Source organism: Anomaloglossus baeobatrachus, chromosome 6 (assembly GCF_048569485.1).
Source record: "Anomaloglossus baeobatrachus isolate aAnoBae1 chromosome 6, aAnoBae1.hap1, whole genome shotgun sequence".
NCBI classification, from domain to species: domain Eukaryota; kingdom Metazoa; phylum Chordata; class Amphibia; order Anura; family Aromobatidae; genus Anomaloglossus; species Anomaloglossus baeobatrachus.
Window position 1 is genome coordinate 204,350,123 of NC_134358.1, and position 20,176 is coordinate 204,370,298.

The window sequence follows — 20,176 nt, forward strand, 5'->3', positions numbered from 1 at the left end:
AATCACCCAGTAATGAACGTGTTAAAGGAGTAAATAAAGGCCTCAAATCATTAAACTGTGATTTTGGTGCCAATTATGTTGGAACGATTTTATAAAGTTAAGTTTATGTTCCAGACTGGCTCTAGTTTCTGAGATATTTAATAGTTAATACAACACCATTGAAAAGCATTCAGAATTGCAATATTTTTGTTCCAACTATTAAGTAAACCGTCTAAAATTAGACAAAAAATAAAAAACATTGTCCAGAAAATTGTAGGCTGTTCAGCCCTGGTAGATGCATTTAGGTAGGGACTCTGCATAAGAGATATGCCTTGACGCTGGCTCACATAAAACTGGCCTAAGTGTCTCAATTTTTACATTTCCTTAGGCTAGGTTCACATTTCCGTCAATTTGTATCACAATCCGCGGCTATGGTAAACAACGGAATCCGTTTGGCGGATTCCGTTGTTCCCATATACTTATATGAGCGTCGGATTGTAACTGATGATGCTGCGTTGCATCCTCCGCACGACTGATCAGTCGTGGAACGACTGACCGTCGGGCAGCAGCAACGCAGAGTAACTTTTTTGAGCAGCGGAAGCCTTAGGATTTCGCTGCACATGCACTCTCTCCGCGACCGAACGATCAGTTGATTGCTCAGCAGCTGCTTTCTGTGAGCGATCAGCTAATCACCCGGCGGGCGGCTGCTGTGAACGATCAGCTGATCACCCGGCGGGCGGCTGCTGTGAGCGATCAGCTGATCACCCGGCGGGCGGCTGCTGTGAGCGATCGGCTGATCACCCGGCGGGCGGCTGCTGTGAGCGATCGGCTGATCACCCGGCGGGCGGCTGCTGTGAGCGATCGGCTGATCACCCGGCGGGCGGCTGCTGTGAGCGATCGGCTGATCACCCGGCAGGCGGCTGCTGTGAGCGATCGGCTGATCACCCGGCGGGCGGCTGCTGTGAGCGATCAGCTGATCACCCGGCGGGCGGCTGCTGTGAGCGATCAGCTGATCACCCGGCGGGCGGCTGCTGTGAGCGATCAGCTGATCACCCGGCGGGCGGCTGCTGTGAGCGATCAGCTGATCACCCGGCGGGCGGCTGCTGTGAGCGATCAGCTGATCACCCGGCGGGCGGCTGCTATGAGCGATCAGCTGATCGCTCTCATTAGCCGGCCGATCATCTGTTCGCTCTCAAAAGCCGGCGGCCGGCTATTGTGAGCGATCAGCTGATCTCTCTCTTTTACAACGGAGTCCGACAATGAATTCTAATTCTTGTCATCCGTTGTACAACGCATCAGTCACAAGAATCAAGCAACGCATGTGACTGATGCAAAACAACAGAATGTGAACCTAGCCTTAGCAGTAAATAATGTCCAAATTCTTATCTTCAATGATTGCATACCAAAGTGTCTCAGAGTGCAACTGTGTATTTGTTAGTGTATATTTCACGTTCAATTTGCACCTGTTCACATATGTCTGTTAGGAAGTGCAGTCATATTTCTCATTTTAGTAACAGGAAAAAAAAAGTTATGTATGACATGGTTAATTAATACAATCTGAATAAGTTATTTATATTAATGTCAATGCTTCAATAAACGCTGTTTATGCGATTTCCTTTTCTGTGTGTCATCAGATCATATTGGAGACTCCAATAATAGTCTGCCATCATACGAATGTCCATCTACCTTGATATCTCTTCTACATCCCCTTCATATCCTGTGGAACCTCTCACCTTGCTCCTCGCTGAAGGCTCCAAGGATACCTGGAAATCTGTTTAAATGGACATGAAGATAATATGAGCAATGAAGATGCACTAACTCTTAAATTTCTGAAGTTAGTGAGCATATCTTGCACCAATTCTTCATAATTGTCTGCTCTGTGATTATTCAAGTAGTTCTTCACAACAGAGAAAACTATTCCAGGCCAAAGCCCAAGTCATTCATCCATGTGGTAAAATTGGAATTGTTCATGAATTTATGAATAGGAGGACCATGAAAGATTCCAGTTTTTAGTTTTTCTATGCTCAGTCCAGGGCATGGTCTATAAACGTACTTGAATCTCTTACTCGATGTGTCCAAAGCTCTAACACATTGCTTCATTAATTCTAGCTTAATATGAAGCGGTGAGAGAAGGATTGTTGATATTTGCCGCGCCAACAACAATTACTTCCCTTGTAGGCCATGACACTTTTGTCCAATGATCTTTCTTTGCCCTGCTATCCCAGTAGAACATGAAGCGTGGTATTTTGCGTGTCCACATTGCAATCCAAGTAAGAAGTTCACCATCTTCAGATCAACACAAATCGACCACTTGTGTTCATGAGAGAAGGAATTTCTGTAATACGACTTACATTTTCAGATTCTTTAAGTTTTATTGAGTGAGGAATGGGAAGAGACTCATAACGCTTACCATTGTGCAAGAGAACTCATTTCAAGCTTCTAATGGAGCCATCTATAATGTAAAAATCCGCCATTCCTCTGGTCAATATTCTGTAAGTCACATTTGAAGTACAATGCTTGAGATAGCATTGAAGTAAACAAGTTCTTCCTCTTGGTTGAAATATGGGAGAAGCCTCTCCTCTTTTGTCCGATAGGCTGTAATTTTAAACTTTCACCTTTCTAAGATTTTGTTCATTAAGTCTGGATGCTTAAAGTTCAGATCCTTCCTTGGACAGATTTAAGTCTCGTATCAGGTAATTGAGTTCTTTTTGGCTTAATATTTGAGGCCTCGAAGAGCGTTCCTCGAATTCACTTCCACTTCTACTACCTGCCATACTCTTCAATTCCGGTCTCTCTTCAGAGTCGTACAATGCATGGTCCGGTAGTCTGGTAAACACTGGTATAGGAATGTCATAGCCATGTGAAATAGTAGGATTATCCTGATTTGGAATCAGAAAGACGACCCGAGTTTTCTTGTAAGGATTAAAGCCTACATTCTTTACAACAGAAAAATCATCATCATGGTGGTTTTTCCGTTCTCTCCACTTTGGCACACCAAAGTTTAAACTGTATCTTTCACCATTTGTCCACTTTGACCAAATGAGGAGCCCAAGGCTTATCCAGGTCTCCAAGTTGTACTCCAAAAATAAGCCAGGTATACTTGATGCAATGTCTGATATTTCTTCTTTGTTTTTCAACCATGAGATGTAGCAGAATACATCAGGATTACTGATGCAGGCTCTTCTTGACGAAGTCAGAATTTTTATATGTATTTACATACGTATTAAGACAGAGCTTTTGGGGTATAAACCAAGACTAGGTTGACAGACGTTTATTGTAGCTGCCATCTTTCCACAGCAAATTCACAGCAGAATTCTGGCCTCAAAAAGTCACTTTTATAGCACTGCCGGCCTACAGATTAAAATACAAAATCATTACATGGGATATTTCATTACCCAATAGAAATAAAAAAGTTAGAAGGCAGACAAAAAGCTATTGCATTTGTTAAACACAAGTCTCATCAGGGGAATGCATTATTTTCATGGATTTTCATTATCTCAAAAACTAGAACCAATGAAGCAAAAGTTAAAGGATTTATTTTTGTTTTTTTTAATTCGGCACCCTCAAAAATACCCTACATCCATTCACAAAAGCCTGGGCACCTGGAAAACATTTTTTGTAGATCTGTGTTATTTTTGCTATATATTTTTTACATGACAAAAACCTGACATTTTACCAGGTTGTGTACTGTATATCTCAGCATTGAGGCACCATTAATACTGACCAAATCCCCAACTGCAATTGCTGAAATGCAGCCCCAAACCTGCATGAACCTCCACCTGCGTCACGGTCGCCTGCACAGATTATGAAGTACAGCCTTTCACTGAACAAACTGCCTTCTGTTGCAGTCACATTTTCACTGAGATGCTGTGCCTTGTTTCCATGTCAAAGGTATGGCTCTATGGAAAAAAATTCCATAAAAACCACTTCTGGCTATACTTCTTCACACGCTAGATGATGTAGCTGCATTCTACTGGCTGCTGCCAGTTCAGCTCTGATGTCATTGTTGCCCTTCCCCATCCTTTGGTTCTAATCCTTTTTCAAAGGGGATCCGTCACCACATTTGAACTATCTAACCTATTAATATGGGCACACAGGTTATGGATTGCTGAAAATAGTCATACCTGTATGCCTCATATCAGATTGCTTCTTGTTGAAATATCATCTTTCCTTTATGTTGAGCTCTTCCAGGCTATGGAGCGGTTGCTGCCTGGAAGACAGCGCTGCCGCCACACTTAATTAGCCGAGCCATCTGCTCCCACCAGCGTCACGGTGTCTCAGCGACATTGCTTCTTGCCCCAAAATCCTGTACCCTGCAATTGCCAGCGATACATTTTATTGTTCCGCTCTCCAATGGGCATAGGCTTCACATTCCTTCTGTGCATATGCCTTAGATCACTGCTACTGGGAGTGGAAGTAGCAGTGATCTCCGGTACCTGTGGAAAAGGAACATGAAGCCTATGCCCATAGGAGGGCGGAACAATAAAGTGCAACATCGAAAATTGCAGGGATTTCTGGACAAGAAGCAGACGTCACTGGGACACAGTGATGCGGGGGGGGGGGGGGGGGAATAGATAGGCTAAAGAAGTAAGTAGGAAGCGTTATATTGCGGGTAGCAACCGCCCCACAGCCTGGAAGAGCTCAATCATAAAACAAAATATGATTTTTCAACAAGAAACCATCTGATATGAGCCATACAGGTATGGTTTTTTTCAGCCATCTATAACCTATATGCCCATATTAATAGGTTGGATAGCTCAAATGTGGTGACAGATTCCCTGTAAAATCTTGTCCTGTGTTTCATGTGGGTCTTTAATGCTATTGTCCTTATTTCAATGAAATGAATTGGGCTGTAATATTCTTTTTATTACATGTTGGGACTTTCTTCTTATGTAGGTGGTTTCTTTGAAATATTTGCCTGGGAGACACCTTGTTGATGCAGTATAATTACCCTTCACCTTGTTGCTGTGCTTAATATTGTCTCAGTGTATGACATTTGACATGAAGCAGTCTTTCACAACCTCACCAATGTAGCAGCGTTTGGCTATTCCTCACCCAGGCAAGCCTCCTACTCTACAGTTCCCAAACTCCAGTCCTCAAGGCCCACCAACAGGACATGTTTTCAGGATCTCCTTGATAATGCACAAGTTATAATTTAAATCACCTGCACCGGTGATGATGTGAACATTTGTGCAATTCTAAGGAAACCCTGAAAACATGTACTGTCGGTGGGCCTTGAGGACTGGAGTTGGGGTGGGGGGGGGACGACAACACTCTGTTCTACACAGCTGTTTTCTGTTTGAGTTAATGAAAACCTGTCAGGTCCTATATACGTTCTGACCTACAAGCAGGGTGATATATGGCCTAGAAACCCCTTCCTACCCATCCCTGTGTTGTAATATTGTGTAATATTTTTTTTGTGTAAAAAAAAAAAAAAGGTTTATTACTTACATGTTCCCTATGTAAATGATCAGAGGCCCTAGCCCCCTGGGCGTCACATCGCCCCATGGGCGTTTCCATGCTTTCCGTGGTATCATGGATTTACATGAGTGACGTCACAGGCAGCTCCTTGAGATACCACACTTGCCATTCCTGCAGCCTTATCTGGGTGCCGGCTTCAGATGCAGACGCACAACGCGCATGCTCAACAGACTCCTGCGGTTCCAACCATGCACAGAACGCGTCAGAAGACAAGAAGCAAGCACCTGAATAACAAGGCTGCGGGAATGGCAAGCGTGCACGAGGTCTCAAGGAGCTGATGGGGACGTCGCTCATGTAAATCCATGATATCACGCCCACAGGGGCGTGATGCCACGGAAAGCATGCAAACGCCCACGGGGCAATGTGACGCCCAGGGGCTAGACCCTCTGCTTATTTACATAGGGAACATGTAAGTAATAAAACTTTTTTTTATACATTCATATTACACAATATTACAATACAGGGATGGGTAGGAAGGGGTTTCTAGGCCACACATCACCCTGCTTGTAGGTCAGAGCGCATATGGGACCTGGCAGGTTCCCTTTTATGTCCAATTCCTCCTATATATGACTAGGACGATAGTTATCACCTGTTTAGTAACTGATTACGCATACACCCGAGTACAAAACTCCTGACTTTAAGGCTATGTGCCCACGCTAGAATGTCCCTGCGGATTTTTTTGCCTGAAAATCCGCGACTTTCGCGGCAAATCCGCACCCGCGCATTTGCCGCGGATTTGCCGCGGATTTTGATGCGGATTTCATTTTTTTTTTTTTCCCCCATTCAAAACCAAAAATCCGGACCAAATCTGCACCAAACAATTGACATGCTGCAGATTTTTCCGGATCAAAATCCGTGGCAAATCCGCAGCGGAAAAATCCGCAGCATGGACACAGCATTTCCAAAATGCCATTGAAATGGCTTGGAAGTGCTGCTGCTGCAGATTTTCGGGAAATCCGCGGCAAATCCGTGGCAAAATCCGCGCAAAATCCGCAGCGTGGGCACATAGCCTAAGTGTAACTACATAGGTTGTAAATAAGCACTTGTACCTTGCCCCACCCATCGTAGATTGTAAGCTCTCACGAGCAGGGTTGTCTTTTTTTTCCCCTCTAAATATTGTATTTTCTATAACTGTTACTTGTTTGTATATGATCTTCCTGAATTGTAAAGCGCTGCGGAATATGTTGGCGCTATAGAAATAAAGATTATTATTATTATTATTATGTTGAAAAAAAGACCTCGGTCCATCTAGTTCAACCTTCCTCCACCTATTATACATTTTGTCCTTAAGTCATTTATAACCTACAATGTTGTGTGTACTAGAGAAATTAATCTGGTTTTGAAAGTAAAGAGTGGTCATGTTAAAAATATTGGATTTAGATCATACACACATACGCACGCACATACACGTAGACACACATTTGTCAGCAATGATATTGCAACGAAGAAGGAAACTCCATGGATTTGTGAGCGTGCATACTGGAGCTGTACTCTGGAAAAGCGGTCCTGGACACTGAAGAAATGGCCTTATCACAGATTCCAGAATTGATCCATCCGTACTGCAAGGGAAAGTGGATGTTGTATACCACGCCAAAGGGGTCATGCTATGCAAATCATCAGTAGGCGTTTGCACGACTGTGGGTTACTAGCCAAACATCCAGAATTGGAACACCAATTATAAGCCAAAACATCAGTGCCACTGACCTCCGAAATGCTCTTTTGACTAAATTGGGGGAAAAAAAAAAATTTTGCACATGAGCATATCTTCTAAAAAGCTTCCCCAGAAGAGAGGAAGATGGCATAACTGCAAAAAACCCGACCCAGCTGAAAATTAACCAGGTTTTCTGGAATAGCACCAATGTGCGCTATACACATAGGAGTTATTACTTTGTAAAGCAAACCACACAACAGAATATTTTACACAAATGAACATCTATGTAAATATCCAAATCTCCACTCATTAGAGGTCATGTATAACAGCAGGCAGGGAAACATGCCGGCACCCACTCTTCAAGCAAGCGGAGTCACATATTTGCCCTGATTTTATGAACAGCACTATTGTTTTGCACAGTCACATAATACACAAATGCTTTCAGGTCCACCTATAGAAAATGGGCATTACAAAACCTAAAATGATGGCTGAATCTCATCAGCCTCGGGGGACGGGAATAAGGGACAAAGACAAGCTCATTGCTAAATGCATTTCTTAGCAAGCGCCAGCCATTGAGGCTTAGCTGCCTCGTCATCCTTTATCTGTGGATTTTATTCAATGTACCTTGTTCAGTGCTGGACTAAAGACAGTTATTAATCACACAAGCACCCTACAATGCAAGGAAGACACAGCCAGGAGCTTCCATGTCATGTAGCTAGAAGCAGAGACTAAAAATGGAAACTACTCAAATACTAACTAAAAACGTACATGCAAAGGCAGATTACTACGAGACCACGCTTTACTATGTAAGACCCATCTATCCAGGCATGGTCTCAAGTATTGCAAAACCTGCCAAAAAGCACCTTAAAACATGCCTTGCCAGGGGAAGTCTGAAAGCCACACCATTAATTTGGGGTTTAACAAAGGCTCTTTAATTCAGCAGGCACTGCTTCTACTACACAAGTAATCCCGTTACACAACGAATAAGCATGGATTACTGAATGACCCTGTGATCAAACGCAAGAGACAAACAAACTTTTTCAAACCACTATATTTAGATATACGAGCACATACAGAATATCACAAAAGTGAGTACACCTCTCACATTTTTTTTTAGGAAATATTTTATTACATCTTTCCATGGGACACCACTGAAGATATGACACCAAGTTGATACAGTGTAAATTAGTCAGTGTACAGCTTGTATAACAGTGTAAATTTGGTGTGCCATCTAAATAACAACACAACCATAAGGCTATGTGCGCACGTTGCGTAAATACATGCAGTTACGCTGCGCTTTGTAGCGCAGCGTAACTGCATGCGTCCTGCGTCCCCTGCACAGTCTATGGAGATTGTGCAGGGGCCGTGCGCACGTGGCGTTTTAGAGCGCAGCACTTCGGCTACTGCCGAAGCGCTGCGTTCAAAGAAGTGACATGTCCCTTCTTCCGTGCGCTTTGCCGGCAGCTCCTGCTCTGTCTATGGCAGGAGCTGCAGGCAGAGCGCATGGAATCGGCTTTTATTTTTTTCACTACGGACATTTCTGCAGCGATTTAAAGCGCTCATGTGCTCTTCAGATCGCTGCAGAAATTTCTGCAGTGACTGTACGCAACGTGCGCACATAGCCTTAGTGTCAAAACCGCTGGTAACAAAAATGAGTACACCCAGAAGTGAAAACGGTCAAATTGTGCCCAATTAGCCATTTTCCCTGCCCAGTGTCCTGTGACTCAGTGTTGCAAGGTCTCAGGTGTGAATAGGGAGCAGGTGTGTTATAGTTGGTGTTATCTATCACATACTCTCTCATACTGGTCACTGGAAGTCCAACAATGGCTCCTAATGGCAAAGAATTCTGTCTGGATCTGAAAAAGAATTGTTGCTCTACATAAAGATGGCTTGGTCCAGTGTTCCCAAACTCCAATCCCCAAGACCCACCAACACTGCATTTTCTCAGGATTTCTTTACTGTTGTGCAGATGATAATCGCCTGCATAGCTGATGATTCCAACACCAGCGCATTGCTAAGGCCTAGGCTATAAGATGTTCACTGTACTGCAACTCCGTTTCAGGGTGTTGGCAAAGACCATACAGCGGTTTAACAAGACAGGCTCCACTCAAAACAGGCCTCGCTATGGTCAACCAAAGATCTTGAGTGCACATGCTCAGCGTCATATCCAGAGGTTGTCTTTTTAAAACAGACGTACAAGTGCTGCCAGCATTTCTGCAGAGGATAAAGAAGTAGGTGATTAGCCTGTCAGTGTCAGGCCATATGCTGAACACTGCATCAAATTGCTCTGCACGGCTGTCATCTCAGAAGGAAGCCTCTTCTATAGATGATGCACAAGAAAGCTCACAAACATGTTGCTGAAGACAAATCAGACTAAGGACGTTGATTACTGGAGCCATGTCCTGTGCGCTGATGAGACCAAGCTAAAACTTATTTGGCTCAGATGGCATCAAGTATTTTGCAGCAATCCAGTGAGAAATACAAAGACAAGCGCAGCTTCCCTACTATCAAGCATGGTGGTGGGAGTATCATGGTTTGGGGCTACATGAGTGCTGCTGGCTGTGGGGAGCAACAGTTCATTGGGGGAACCAGGAATGCCAATATGTACTGTGACATAATGAAACACAGCATAAACCCCTCTCTTCAGAAACTGGGCCATAGGGCAGTATTCCAACATAACCCCAAACAAACCTCCAAGATTACCAGTGACTTTCTAAAGAAACTGAGGGTAAAGGTGCTGAACTGGCCAAACATGTCTCTAGACCTAAACCCTAGGACAACAGAAAAGTACGGTCTTGCACCAACGGGGAAAACCTAAAATCTTATCCGGTGCTGCAGAGAGGAATCCAGTCAGATACTCCGTGTAGAGCTGGCAAAGGGTGCATGTTAGTAATCAGAAGTCCGATAATAAATCCAGGAGTAGAGGAAGAAAGCGGCACTAACCAACCCCTTGCATAAAAGTCCACTTTATTGAGAACGGTGTGATAAGAACATGCGGGAAGACATACCGGGTGCAGGCACTCCAGGGGACGACGGCCGTTTCGCGATCTAAACCCTATTGATCATAGGATCCCTCAAATGGAAGATAAAAGAGCACAAGGTCTCTAACATCCAACAGCTCCGTAATGTCTTGGAGGAGTGGAAGAGGATTCCAAAATATTGACACTTTAGGCACAATTTGCCAATTTTGACTTAGCGATGTACTCACTTATTTACCAGCGGTTTACAGATTAATGGCGGTGTGTTGAAAGTTATAATTTTATATAATTATATATACTGGACGGGTCATTCACACAGGGCTGGGCAGGAGGAAGGCGTTCGCATAAGATGGAGCAGGCGCCGGACTGAGAGCAGTGACACCTATCAGACTGGATCGCCCCCTAGGCAAGTATTACAAAAGGTATTTTTTACGTTCTACAGAGCGGTCTGGCCTCTTATATACAGTATTCTGAAATGCTGTCTATAAGAGCTCACTGGTGGCTGCAGCTCATAAGGAAAAAAAACCTGGTGACAGGTAGCCTTTAAGCTTTGAAGCCCAATCATCTAATTATCCTGAGATGCTGTGCCTAGTAGGCAGAGGTCACAAATTTATCCAATGACCATAATGTACAGTGGCTTGCAAAAGTATTCCTTCCATGTCTACAACTGTTGACATTTGACTTATTTTATTGTAAAGCAAATAAATAGGACAAAATAACTGAACACTCCAGTGTGCATAGCCATTCATCCCCCCCTTCAAGTTCGTATGTTGTAGAGCCTCCCTTTAAGACAATTACAGCTGCAAGTCGCTTTGAATAAGTTTCTATAAGCTTTACACACCTTGCCACTGGGATTTTTGCCCATTTCTCAAGGCAAAACTGCTCCAGCTCCTTCAAGTTAGATGGTTTCCTCTGGTGAACAGCAATCTTCAATTCGGATTACAAATTATCGATTGGAATAAGGTCTGGCTAGGCCACTCCAATACATTTACAAGTTTCCCCTTAAACCCTTCGAGCGTTGCTTTAGCAGTATGCTTTGGGTCATTGTCTTGTTGAAAGGCGAACCCCCGTCCCAGTCTCATATTATAAAACACACAGGTTTAGTTCAAGAATATCCTGCGATAGCCACAGGGAGTCCTCTATTATCTCCTGCACATGCACACTTAGATCTGCCTGGCTGAGAGCAGATCAAAGTACGGTAGTGCGTATGCGCGGGCTGTCTGTGACCTTTTCTCTCAACAATGCCTTACAGGACTTTGCTCTGCCCTCAGCCGGGCATATCTAAGTGCGCATGTGCAGGAGCACAATAGAGGACTCCATGTGGATAACATAAGATGCATCATGCACACAGGGCTGTGCAGAAGGATGGGGATTGTACAAGATGGAAAAGGTGCCGGACCGAGACTAACAACACCCATCAGAACAGACCACCCTCTAGTTAAGTAAAATAAAAGGGATTTTTTAACGTTCTACAACGCGTCCTGGGCTCAAATCTTCAGTATTCTGAAATGCTGTATATAAGGGCTCACTGGTGGGGGCCACAAATTGTAAGGTAAAATCCTGGTGACAAGTTCCCTTTAAAAGAAGTGAACGAAGAGAGAACACTGCTGTAACAGTTTGGTCCGAGAGTATAGTATCTGTTTAAAATTTTACATGGGGTGCTGTTGCATTTAAGAAGGAATTGTCCATGTATAGGACGTTTGTTTATGTAGAGGATAACCCCTTTAAGGGTGCGCATACACGGGCTTATGGACCCGCACGATCGGATAGCATCACCTGGCACGGCCGCACACTCTTTGATCAAGAGCATGTAAGCTGCATTTATTTCTATGCAGCTGCACGCTCCTGTCCGAAGAGTGTGCGGCCATGCCGGGTGATGCGATCAGATAATCTTGCGGGTCCATACGCCAGTGTAAGCGCACCCTTAGACTCACTAACAAACCAAAGGATCCCCAAACTTATTAGCATCTAGAACAAAACTTACTGAAAACAGTCAGAATTTCAAATGGAAGTAGTCAACTAGAAGATTTTCTATAGAAGGCAAGTAAGGGAAATCTAAAATCACACCATGAACGGTCAGCATCGATTAATGGCCTACAGTGAATGAGAGAATGGCTTACTTGCATAACGTACTTCTTCAAATATTTCTTACCGCTCAGCATTAAAAAACAAAAAGAAAAAGAAAACAAAAAAACAGTGCCAAAGATTATCTATCCTATGCAGACAGCACTGAGGGGGGAAATACTGCTTTTTATAAAAGTGTTGTGTACTTTCATAAAGACGTGCTATTCAGGGCTGGTTTGAAACCAGTATTCAGAAATCTAATGGGCAGAGGTTATTTTGCAATTGGAAATATTTAAATGGATATTTGCATTTTATAATGGGAACGCAAACTGCTGTATTCCCCATGCAGAGATCGAAAGGAAATGTCATTTCTAGTATAAATATGAAAAAAAACACAAAAAAAACCTCTGATAAAACAAGAACTGAAAAAGTATATTTTTTGCATAAACAGATGGGTGTCTTGTCTCCAATCACAAGCAGCAGGTTATGCACTTCTAGAACATATCGTATGTCGCTGGTGTCTGCTGCCCAACGACATATCGCACAATCTATCGTTTCATGTAAAGCCCGCTTTAGATTAGGTGACAAAAATCTGGTGACAGATTCCTTTTACCCCTTCCTGACATTGGATGTACTGGTACATCCTATTTTGCAGTGCGCTCCTGCAAATAGACTTAAGCGGGCTTTACACGCTACGATTTCGCTACAGCGATCTCGTTGGGGCCACAGATTTTGTGACGCACATCCGGCCGCTGTACCGATCTCGTGTGTGACTTCTAGGAGCGATTTTGGATAGTTGCAAAAACGTCCAAAATCGCTCCTCGTTGACATGGGGGTCCGCTCCCAATTATCGCTGCTGTCGCGTGTGCGAAGTTGTTCCTCGTCACTGCGGCAGCACACATCGCTACGTGTGACGCTGCAGGAACGAGGAACCTCTCCTTACCTGCCACACGCCAGCAATGAGGAAGGAAGAAGGTGGGCGGGATGTTCATCCCGCTCATCTCCGCCCCTCCGCTTTGATTGGCCGGCCGCTTAGTGACGTCGTGGTGACGTCGCTGTGATGCCGAACGTCCCTCCCCCTACGACCAGGTAAGTACGTGTGACGCTGCCGTAGCGATAATGTTCGCTGCAACAGCGATCACCAAATATTGGCATAACGATAGGGGCGGTGCTATCACGCTCGCCATCACTAGCATCGGCTAGCGATGTCGCAGCGTGTAAAGCCACCCTTACCAGTACATCCTGATGATTGTGTGGACATAGAAGCTGTGCAGGCACAATTGCCAATGAGAGCTCAGCTTAAAAGGGACTCTGTCAGGAGGGTTTTGCTATGTAATCTGAAGACAGCATGCTTTAAGAGTTAACCTACAGTTTGCATCCAGCAGTCTCTTATCTGAAAGTGTGTTTTTGTTTACCTGTAATGTTAGTTTAAGCCTCTTAGCTTTATCATTACTGGGTCTGAGGAGCCTTACGGTACCGTCACACATAACGAGATCGCTAGTGAGATCGCTGGTGAGTCACGGTTTCTGTGACGCAGTAGCGATCCCGTCAACGATCTCGTTATGTGTGACACCTACCAGCGATTAGGCCCCTGCTGTGAGATCTCTAGTCGTTGCAGAATGGTCCAGGCCATTTTCTTCAAAAGGCTATGTCCTGCTGGGCAGGACACATCGCTGTGTTTGACACTGCGTGACAGGGTCCCAATGACAGCAGAGATCGTTATACAGGTCGCTACTGCGACCTGTATCGTTCCTGCATCGCTGGTAAGATCTGACTGTGTGACATCTAACCTGCGACCTCCCAGCGACTTACCTGCGATCCCTATCAGGTTGCATCGTTCGGGATCGCTGGTAAGTCGTTGTGTGTGACTGGGCCTTTAAGCAGTAGTCTGATTCTGCCCCTCTGTTGTTATTTGCAGTTTCTATCTAAGGAAATTTACACAAAGCCTGGTGTACACAGAGCAGCTCAAAGAGCTCTGCTGCAAGTTTAGTAAAAAAAATTATATATATATATATATATATATATATATATATATATATATATATATATATATATATATATATATATATATATATATATATATATATATATATATATATATATATATATATATATATATATATATATATATATATATATATATATATATATATATATATAGCCAGTAATCTAAGTGACACATCGTTAGATTCAGGATCTCTTTGCCTACATCATGCTTCCCTCAGGTAAGTTAGTAAAAACCTGCTGACAGATTACCTTTAACTAATAGCCGATTTCGAGCTGTCACAGCCATGGCACACATTTGGTATCAACACATTAGGAAAAAAAAAGTGGCAATAATTAGGCTCTCTCAATCCTCCAGAAAAAAAGTGGAATAAATCATGATTAAAAAACCAAATATAAGTAAATATGGTATTCCTGTAAAGGTCATCTCGTTCTGCAAAATACAAGCCGCTCACACAGCAGAAAAATTTAAAAAAAAAAATAAAAAAAAATATATATATTTTTTATTTTTTTTTTTTTTAATTTTTCTGCTGTGTGAGCGGCTTGTATTTTGCAGAACGAGATGACCTTTACAGGAATACCATATTTACTTATATTTGGTTTTTTTATCATGATTTATTCCACTTTTTTTCTGGAGGATTGAGAGAGCCTAATTATTGCCACTTTTTTTTTCCTAATGTGTTGATACCAAATGTGTGCCATGGCTGTGACAGCTCGAAATCGGCTATTAGTTAAAGGTAATCTGTCAGCAGGTTTTTACTAACTTACCTGAGGGAAGCATGATGTAGGCAAAGAGATCCTGAATCTAACGATGTGTCACTTAGATTACTGGCTGTATATAAATATATATATATATATATAAATATATAAAATATATATAAATATATATATATATATATAAATATATAAAATATATATAAATATATAAAATATATAAAATATATATATATATATATATATATATATATATATATATATATATATATATATATATATATATATATATATATATATATATATAGATAGATATATATATAGATAGATATATATATATATATAGATATATATTCACACCCAGGATCATGTCACTGCAGCCACTGGATCCGGACTACTGATCTGAGAAACAGTCCTGCACATATATAAACATGTGTACAAGAAACTTTACTGTAATGTCACAAAAAGGCTGTGAAGGCGGCACGGTGGCTCAGTGGTTAGCACTGTAGTCTTACAGCGCTGGGGTCCTGGGTTCAAATCCCACCATGGACAACATCTGCAAGGAGTTTGTATGTTCTCCCCGTGTTTGTATGGGTTTCCTCCGGGTTCTCCGGTTTCCTCCCACACTCCAAAGACATACAGGTAGGGACCTTAGGTTGTGAGCCCCAATGGGGACAGTGTATGTAAAACACTGTGGAATTAATAGCGCTATGTAAATGATTATTATTATTATTATTATTATTATTAAAGATCCCCTATACACGTTACACCAAAGACGACCAATCCCTCCAGATACCAGCCGACAATCTAATGTGCATGATGTGCCTGACCCTGCCCTAGACGGGGACAGACTGATCTGGCATGCTGAATAATAGTGTCGAGTGATAAGACGCCAAGCTGAAAGCTTCTGTAAATGGGGAGGTCAGAAGAAATTGTTTTCAGCTGAACCAGGAGTCGGCTGACCGCTACCAATGTGTACGGGTGCCTTAAAAACGCATAGTATCACAGGACCTGGCAGATTCCCTTAGGCTATGTGCCCACGTAGCGTATTTTCATGCAGCATAATGGCATGCGTCCTGCTTCCCCAGCACAATCTATGAAGATTGTGCATTATTCATGCCCACGTGGCGTATTAGAACGCAGTGCTTCGGCTCCAGCCGAAGCGCTGCGTTCTAAGAAGGGACATGTCACTTCTTTCCTGCGCTCTGCCTGCATCCCCCGCTTTGTCTATAAGAGGGGCTGCATCCAGAGCGCATGAAATCGGCTTTTCAGTACGCACTGTTTCTGCAGTGATTTGAAGCGCACGTGTGCTGTTCAAATCGCTGCATACATTTCCGCAGGGACCGAACGCAACGTGGGCACATAGACTTAAAGGGGACCAGTCACCAGATCAAAAGTGGAAAGATTTTGCTGTTATTATTTCCCACTGCTCTCATTCTTTTGGTGTTGTTTTTTGGAAACCCCCATTACAGATGCAGAGATGGGGGATATTTTATTAAGTCTTTACCAAGGAACATTGCTCACACAGTAATCATGCAGAGTAGTATAAAGACACGCCCCTCACAATATGTGATCCACGCCCCCTTGCAAAGTCCATAGACATTAGCACTAAACGATGAGGTCCATATTTCTGAAACTAAATGGAGGACTTACCAAGAACAAAAAAAAAAGTGAGCAGTAGATATACAAGAGCAAAACAGGCCACTTTGACCTGGTGACAGGTCCTCTAAATCCATTATGTGATAATCCAGCACAGGGCTGTAATAAAGCGCAGGCCTTCACAGGACCCGGACAAGCTCTGGGCCTAACAGACCATTAGGAAATATCAATGATGTGAGCAAGCGATGGGATGTTCTCGGTGACACTAACCTTCCTACCGTATGCAGAAGGGAGAGGTGCCGGACACACACCTACACAAGGGTCTGGCGGCTCTCCCCAGCAGATTGATGGTGATGACCAGTAAATAAAGTTTCCAAAACACTATTTGCCAGTAGCTAATTTCTAAATTAAAAAAGTGTTAAGATTTGGCCAAGCCCAACATAAACATAAATGTCTAGATAAATAAAGAAAAATGTCTTTCCCATAACAAAAATAGCTGCTCCTTTTCTATCAGTCATACAGTTACTGGAAGCATTTGTTATCGCTGGTATGCTGGGAGCGAAGTAAACTGACCTTGAATCGACGTACTGATTGTCTCCGTCCATCTCCACACTAAGAAACTGGACCTGATGCCATAGCGGGGCAGCAAGAAACGCTCTCCTGCAGCTGACAGAAAGAAAATCACTTGTTATAAATTTGTAACCAGCAAAATTTCACATTTTATTAACTTACCAATGCTTAACAGCAATTTAATGGTTTTTACCTTAAGGTGCCATATTTAACCTAAAAGTTTAGCACTAGTGATGAGTGAACACTACCATGCTCGGGTACCCGATAACCGTGATGAGTGAGCACTACCATGCTTGGGTACCCGATAACCGTGATGAGTGAGCACTACCATGCTCGGGTACCCGATAACCGTGATGAGTGAACACTACTATGCTCGGGTACCCGATAACCGTGATGAGTGAACACTACTATGCTCGGGTATCCGATAACCGTGATTAGTGAGCACTACCATGCTCGGGTACCCAATAACCGTGATGAGTGAGCACTACCATGCTCGGGTACCCGATACCCGTGATGAGTGAGCACTACCATGCTCTGGTGCCTAATTCTCATGATAAATGAGCACTACCATGCTCGGGAGCTCAATACTCATGATGAGTGAGCACTACCACGTTTGGGTGTTGTGTACGCGTAAAGAGCAGATAGATGCTCGGATGGGGGCGATAGAGCACCCAAGTATAATGTAAGTCAATGAGGAACCAAAGCATTTTGCAGACTTGCTAGAATCCTCCATTGACTTCCATTACACTCGGTACTCAAGTCAAGCCGGTTTGAGCATCCAACTGCTTGTTAGGAGTACAAAGCACCCGAGTATGGTAGTGCTTGCTCATCAGGAGTATCGAGCACCCGAGCAGGTTAGTGCTCACTATCACCATACAATTACCAGTATTTCACATAGTTTAGTACATCATACATACATACATACATACATACATACATACTATGAAATAGAGGTCATGCAGATGATAAAAGGAACAAAAAAACAAAAACAAAACAAAAAAAAAACAAAACACACAACTGGAATGGACCTCAGGAACATCATACAGATGTTGGAGAAAAATATATATATCATTACATGGACAATTAGCATAAGATATACTACTCACAAAAAGTTATGGATATTTGGCCTTGTGGTGAAATTTCTGTTTAACATAATGTGACCTTCTCTAATCTTGTGAATGCACACGTCCAACTGTTCAATGTTTCAGGAATTTTTGTACATCTTGCTGTTCTCTAATAAGGAGCTTAATGGCAAATACATAACAGGGGTTTGATCGATGAATCGTCTAATAAATTTTGTGGTTCAACAGAATTGGTATTTTATCAGTCCTCCTCGTCATACTATTCACATTTTGACATCATGAGATCAGGACAACACCTAACAAGTGATCAACAGTACCTTGCCATTGTGAGGCTTCAAGCAGGATGTTGTCAGATGGAGGTGGCCACTATGCTTAGAGTGTCATCAGCAGGTTGCAACATAGCTACATAGAGACTGGAAGAGTCACAAGAAGGCTTGGGAGTGGACTTCCTTTGGCCAAATCCCACACAGATTATCACTTCAAGAAGAGTGGGATGCCTGTCTTCATCAGACAGTAACTCTACTTGTGAGCAGCATGAGATCAAGTTGTTTGTCAAGTTGTATTTGATGCTCAAGGCCACAAGTTATTAAGACACATTTTGGGGGTAGGGGGGGGGGGTTACACCCAGCACTGGTGTTGGCTTTTTTTTCTACATATATGGCCTACTTTAACAATAAAATATCACTGTACCATGAACGTTTGCGTTTTTACATAAACTTCACCTGAAAGCCAAATATCCCTTACTTTGTGAGTAGTATATTTATATGAACTCGCTCCAAAAAACAGATTAGAGAATGGATTTTCTAAAAATCTGGAATGCCAAGGTTTCCTTTCACCTCTAACATCAACCAGTGTTTTTTACATTTTAATTTTTACCACAACCAAAACTTATCTTTCTGACGCCATAGCCGTTTCATGACTTGTGGGACAAGTTATAATGTTTAATGACATGGCATATTATACTGGCAAAAAGAAAAGATTCATGGAGTGAAGTAAAGGGAAGGAAAAAAAAAAACAAAAACACAACAAACAACAGGATTTTCATTATTGTTTGAGGGTTTTATTTTACAGCATTCTTATACAGCCTGTTTATTGCCTTTACCGCAAGCCTTATAACTCTGGGACAGTTCAATAATTTCCAAAATTAAAAAGTTGCTTGTATTACTAAATCCTTAGAGCATTTTTTATGTTTGTTTGGCTCCTTACGTTTTGCAAGATAAGTTGTAGTTTTGATTGGATCTATTCTGTTTTATTTATTTGTGAGGGGGGGGCAAGGTGACAAAAATCCATTCTAAAAGTAAATATTTTATTTGTTCAGACAGACACTACAGTCGCAGAAGTGGTTATTTTTTATGATAATAGCAATAGAGGGTACTTTAAGCATACTAATTTATAACGGTGTGTGCCACTAGTGGTCCGCTGTCTATATGTGGTAGTCACTTTTAACCTTAAGGCTACGCTCACACTGGTGTAGAAGACAAAAGTACAATAAGAAAAAAACCTCGCATTGCACTCTGACCAATGTTATCCAATGAGGCAGAGCAGATCAGATATTTTTTTTTTTCTCATGCCAATTTGGCATGAGAGAAATATCACGGGATGCTGCGAGAGCCCCGGCTAAATCGGATCACACAAGTCTATGGCGAAGTGTGAAACATCGGACTGCACTGATGACATCCCAGTGCAGTCCAATATATGCAGAGACAGGCAATGGAGAAGATGGAGAAATTAATCCATCATCTCCTCCACTGTGCTCCAATCTCACACATGAGACTCAGAGAACAGTATAATGACACTCGGCTCACACAGCAGAGTTGGAGGCGAGAGTCATTAGCTTATAGCATTGGATGCTAGTGTGACCCTGGACTAAAAGCGATTCCGACAGCTGATATTTGCTGCCCATATACAGTCGCTGACTATGTTCACAGCCAGGTATGTTTGACTCAACACATTTCATATAAAAAAAAAAAAACAACACACACACACACAACTTTAATTAGTCGCCCGCCGGGAACTGAGCAGCGCTGTAGACTAGTTGGACAGCCGGGTTCCTA

The 20,176-nt window shown here is 42.6% G+C and overlaps 1 protein-coding gene across 5 annotated transcripts in view; it reads right to left on the reverse strand.

Annotated features, from left to right (window-relative positions):
* ZNF516 (zinc finger protein 516) overlaps positions 1–20,176 on the reverse strand; it is a 176,464-nt gene that overhangs the window by 87,210 nt on the left and 69,078 nt on the right. For all 5 annotated transcript variants that reach the window (XM_075314632.1, XM_075314633.1, XM_075314631.1 and 2 more), the window contains exon 2: positions 17,044–17,136. The gene's annotated coding sequence lies outside the window, so the exon portion shown is untranslated. The remainder of the gene's footprint in view (positions 1–17,043; positions 17,137–20,176) is intronic.